This window comes from Ictidomys tridecemlineatus, chromosome 11, assembly GCF_052094955.1.
Source record: "Ictidomys tridecemlineatus isolate mIctTri1 chromosome 11, mIctTri1.hap1, whole genome shotgun sequence".
Taxonomy (NCBI): Eukaryota; Metazoa; Chordata; class Mammalia; order Rodentia; family Sciuridae; genus Ictidomys; species Ictidomys tridecemlineatus.
Window position 1 is genome coordinate 7098283 of NC_135487.1, and position 5658 is coordinate 7103940.

The window sequence follows — 5658 nt, forward strand, 5'->3', positions numbered from 1 at the left end:
TATCTATCTATCATCTATCTATCTGTTGGTGGTACTGCGGATGGAACCCAGGGTCTTTTCATGGCTCAATAGCAGAGTGTACACATATTTTCATTTTTTTATTTTCTGGGGTAGCAGGGATTGAACCCAGGGGCGCTTAACCACAGAGCCACATCCCAGCCCTTTTTATGTTCTATTTTGAGACACGGTCTCACTAAGTTACTTAGGGTAAATTGCCGAGGCTGACTTTGAAAGTGGGATCCTCCTGCCTCACTTGTGCCACCAGGCCCAGCTGTATTTTTTATTTTGAGACAGAGTCTGGGTAAGGTGCTTAGGGCCTCGCTAAAATTGCTGTTTTTGGCTTGCCATTTGCCATTCTCCTGACTCAGTCTCCAGCATCGCTGGGTTTACAGGCTACCGCACCCGGCTCTTTATTTTTTATATTTTATTTTGAGATGAGGTCTCACTAAGTTGTGAAGGCTGGAGTGGGGATTTTAAACAAAACCGTTCAAGAAAACTCCCCAGAACTGGACCCCTTGGTGCTGACTGAATGTCCTCAGGGCTGGCTGTGGGGAGGCCTGGCCTGGCCTGTGAGCACATGCTTAAGTGTGCACGAGGCCCTGGGTTTGGTCTTCAGCACCACAGAAAAGCATGTAGTAGCTGGATATGGTAGGGCCAGCCTGTAATCCCAACCACTCAGGAGGCTGAGGCAGGAGAGTTGTAAGTTCAAAGCCAGCCTCAGCAATTTAGTGAGGCCCTAAGCAACCTGGTGAGACCCTGTCTCAAAATGGAAATAATAAAGGCTGGGCATGAGGCTCAGCACCAAAAAATAAAATAAGCAACAAATAAATAATGAAAAACAAAGTGTCTCCAGGGGCCCCGAGAAATAGATAAAAATTGAGACATTTACACATTCCATTTCAAAACCCTGGAGGGAAAAATCCTGTCCTACCAGGAGAGTAGGAGAGCAGGGGGGAAGGAAACTCCTAGAAAATCACATCCAAAGGGTCAGGAAAAGGGACACCTTGAGGGCTGAGGCTGTGGCTCGGCAGGAGAGCGCTCGCCTGGCATGTGCGAGGTGCTGGGTTCAATCCTCAGCACCACATAAATAAAGACAAATAAAAAATAAAGATGTTGTGTCCAACTAAAAAAAAAAAGGGGGGGGGGACACCTTGAAACTCTCAAGAGCCAGAAGAGCGGCCCACGCCTTAATCCCAGTGACTCAGGAGGCTGAGCAGGAAGGTCGTAAGTTAGAGGCTAGCCTCAGCAATTTAGTGAGACCCTGCCTCAAATTAAGAAAAAAAGGCTGGGGATGTAGCTAAGTAACAGAGCACTCCTGGCTCCAGTCCCCAGTACCTCTCCCACTGCCAAAAAAGAAAGGAGCTAGAAGGGTACAGTAGTCCGGCTCTCAGATGGCCTCTGGTGACTGGTGCTTTGGGGTGTCACACCCTCTTTTGGTCTTACACATATAACTAGGCCTTCTGGGCAGAGTACTGCTGAAGCTGGCGTGGCCTGGCCACACACGACGTGGCAGCGTCCACTCAGCTCTTGGAGCACTTGTTTTGGGGGAAGCTGGCCGCCAGGTCACGAGGCCACTTCAATATCCTCTGGAGAGGTTCCCTGGGAGGAACTGAGGCCTCTAAGTGGGGTGGAATGTCTGGCCACCCACCTGTGAGCTCAGAGTCCTCCACCCAAGGCTTTACCCATCAGTCAAGCAAGCCCGAGGGTGGAAAAAACATTTTCATACCTGTCAAAACTTAAAAGCTGGCTTTCCACGTTCCTTTCCTCAGAAAGCTACCGTGGGATATGCTCCACTAAAACCAAGGGGGAACCAACAATTTGAAGACTCGGGGCCCGAGAGGGGCTTCCACTGGGGTAGTGAGGAGGCTGCGGACAGGTCGACAGATCGTCTAGGAAAATGAAGATGATAAGCCACCTGTTGAGCCTAAAGACCATAAAAGGAGCTTTAGGCAAGTGTGAAAGTTTAAGGCTGATCAGAGATGAATTCATTAAGAACAAAGGAAATGAAAACCAACCAATGACCAAGCCCCTGGGAGCTGTGTAGGAGGTCAGAGCCACAGAATCCCCTCGTCATCCGGGCCAGCCAGCGTGAGCCAGGCTCCTGTTGATGTCACGGTGCAAACACTGAAGACCCAGCTAATCCTGACTGCGTTCCAGCTGTGGGGAGTGGGGCAGGGGCAGGGAAGGAGTCCTCATTTTCCCGAGCTGGAAATCAAAGGATTATGGCTTGAGCTGTGTGCGGTGGTGCGCACCTGTAATCCCAGCTCCGGAGGCTGAGGCAGGGGGATTGCAAGTTCAAAGCCAGCCTCAGCAACTTAGTGAGGCTCTAAGCAACTCGACGACATCCCGTCTCTAAATAAAATACAAAATCAGGCTGGGGATGTGGCTCAGTGGTTAAGCATCCCTGGGTTCAAGCTCTGGTACAAAAAAAAAGAGAGAGAGAGATTATGGCTAATATAAGTCCAGAAGTAGTAACATAAGCATGTTATCTAGAGACACAAAGATAAGAAACACACAAACCAACAATTCTCTTCCACTGCAGACGTACAACCACCACGAGTTGTTTCCTGTGCACCGAGTTGTTCTGCCCAGACACCAGCTGACGCTACCAGGAGATGGCGCCGTATCCCACAGGGTGAGGGCTCAGTCCCACAAGACTGGCCCCACTCTGACGCCAACCTCACTTCTGGCCAACCTACTATAAATCAGAGGTCCCTCTGGGGACCCTTGGGTTCCATGAATTTGCTAGGACAGATCACAGAAGGCGGGTCAGCGCCTGCACTGGGTTACTCTAAAGGGTGTTGCCAAGGCTCCGCTGACAGCCACCTGTGAGCCGAGAACCCTCAAGCCACCAGATCTCTTTGCCCAGAGTGGCGCCCACCTGTAATCCCAGGGACCGCAGAGGCCGAGGCCAGTTTGAGGCCAGTCTTAGCCAAACTCTGCCTCAAAAATCAAATAGCTGGGGGCTGTGGCACACAGCTGTAACCCCGCGACTCAAGAGGCTGAGGTAAGAGGATCACAAGTTTGAAACCAGCCTTGGCAACTTAGTGAGGCTCTAAGCCGTGGTTGAGGGCCCTGGGTTCAATCTCTGGTGCCCAAATAAAAAGGTCTAGGGATGTAGCTCTGGGTTCAAGCCTTGGTGCAGGAGGGAGGGGGAATGAAACAGGAAACAGTAAAACAAACAAACAAAACCTTCAAAAGTGTTTACAAAGCCTAAACTCCACCCCCTTCCCGAGTCCTCTGGCAGGTGGGGCTGTAAATCCTGTCCCTCTGATCACCCCGTGACCCTACCCTAACTCACCTCATTAGCATACACTCAGGTGCCTTTAAAAGGAGCGGATTTAGAATGCCTAAAGATACTAGTTATCAGGAAACACAGAGTTTCATGACTGTGTCAGAAATTGGGGACAAAGACCAAATATATTTCATTTTATATCACAGAAGATAAATTCCAAAATAATCAGCTCAAAGAGAATAAGGGACTGCTTCCAGCAAGAAGGACGTTGTGGCCGGTGTGGACGGCCAGGCCAGAGAATGATCTGAACCCTTCAACCAGGGATGCAGCTCATTGAAGAAATTTTGCTGAGTGCAGTGGCGCGCACACCTGTGATCCCAGCGCTTCAGGAGGCTGAGGCAGGAGGGCTATGAGTTCAAAGCCAGCCTCAGCAAAAGCGAGACTCTAAGCAACTCAGCCAGACCTTGTCTCAAAATAAAATATCAAAAAGGGCTGGGGATGTGGCTCCGTGGTTAAGCTCCTGGGCTCAATTCCTGGTACCAAAAATAAAAATCAGGTAGGATTGAGTTTATTTCCCTTGTCACAAACTGGGCTGTTTTGCAGCCCTCAAGACTGCCGGGACCTTGGGGGGGACTCGGGTCCCATCCTCACCAAGGCTGCTGCTGCTCCAGCATATCAGTCCCCTGCCCATCCCAGGGCGGGACCTTGAAGATGCCCCTCTGTGGTGGGTGGGAGAGGTCGGGTCCCTCCACCCTGCAGGGGAGGCTGTGCCCTGGCTGTCCACACCAGGCAGGGCCGTTTCTGCCCAAGCTCCTCTCCCCTGCCGACAGGTGTCCTGACACAGGGATTGAGGACGAGCCCAGGGGGCGCTCTACACTGAGTTGCAACCCCCTGGTCCTTTTCATTGAGACCCCCAGAACTCCAGGGCCTAAGGTTGCCCCCCCCCTTTCCCCAGCAGTGACCCCTGCCCGGGCCACCCTTGAGATAGGGCTGGCGGGAAGTGGGGAGGGGTCTGAGCAGGCCCCCTGCCAGGAGCCCCGACCTGCAGGGGTGGGATGGTTCTTAAAAGGGTGGCTGCCTGCTTGGGACCCCCATCACCTTGGGCACATCACCTGCCTCACCTTCAGGGTGGGGAGGGGATAGCTCCATCCTCAGGACTGTGATCAGTAAGATGCCTGGTCCCCAGGCTGGAGCCTGGCCCTGCTGGACCTTACAGGAAGCAAGTGACAGCCTCCCTGACCACCAGGCTGCGCCCTGGCCTCACTGGGGCCTCCCTGAGAGTTGGGAGACACCAGGGAAGACCCCAGTCCCCTAGCCTGGCTTCTAGGACTGCCTGGGATAAGGGGGTAAAGGGGAAAGGTTAGACTGAGGTCAGACTTGCTGTGGGGGCAAAGGTCAGAACATGCTCAGAGACTAGTGGGCCTATGGGGGTGGGAGGAGAGCAGGGTGGGCGGTGCCCAGAGACAGGCAGTAGCTGGCCTGAGGCCAGAGTCCCGGTGAAGCTGGGCCCTGGCTCCCCACCCCCCATCATTCCAGATGTCCCCAAACCCTCTTGTCAACTCAGGGCCCTAAGGTGGAGGCTCAGGAAGGAGAGGAATTCCAGTGCCACCCCCCAGCCAGGGCTACTCCCTAGTCCCAGCGTCCTTGTCAGCCCCTCCTCCAGACCCATCCCTGACCAGGCTTTCTCAGGCCAGTCTCCAGAGCCGGGTGGGGCCGGGCCCTCTCTTCCCAAATCTGCACCTGGACCCAAGTCCCTCCTGGTGGCTTTGGTACCCAGTAAGCCCGTCCTGGACAGCAGGAGGACGAGGCTCCCGGGACACCGAGGGCCAGAGGTTCAGCACCTTGGAGAGGTAACAGCCCAGCGCACTACCACCCCTGCATTCAGCCTGAACCCCTGGGGGTAGCTGAAAGGAATGTTCCAGAAGGAACTGAAGGTTGGGGGTGGGGAGGCAGTGTTTGACCCAGGCTTGAGCCAGAACCTGGCCAAGTTCCCAATGTGCTTAACAGGCCCCAAGTAACTGAGCTCTTACCCTAATCCAACCAGCCCCCTCTGGGTCACACCCAGTGCCCACCTGGTGCAGGGGTGACACTTTTCATCTTGTGAGGTGGAAATCCTGGGATACTGGGGGCAGCCCCAGGACAGACTGAAGCCCTTTTAGCAGCACCCCCGACCCTGTCAGTCCCAAGGCCCTGGCCCAGGGGTATGAGCCTGGGACCTTGCTAATAAGGGTTCCAATGGCTCATCAGCTTCCTGGGACAGATTTGGGGCTGGTTTGGTGACTGTAGTGTCACTGGGCGGAAGTCAAGGGGCAGGCCAATGTCACAGTGGGGACGGGGCATGCAGACCCTCACTCACGGGAGCACCCACAACCACAGACGGGGCTCCTGCGGGGCTGGCGGCGGTCGGGGACACAATGGCAAAC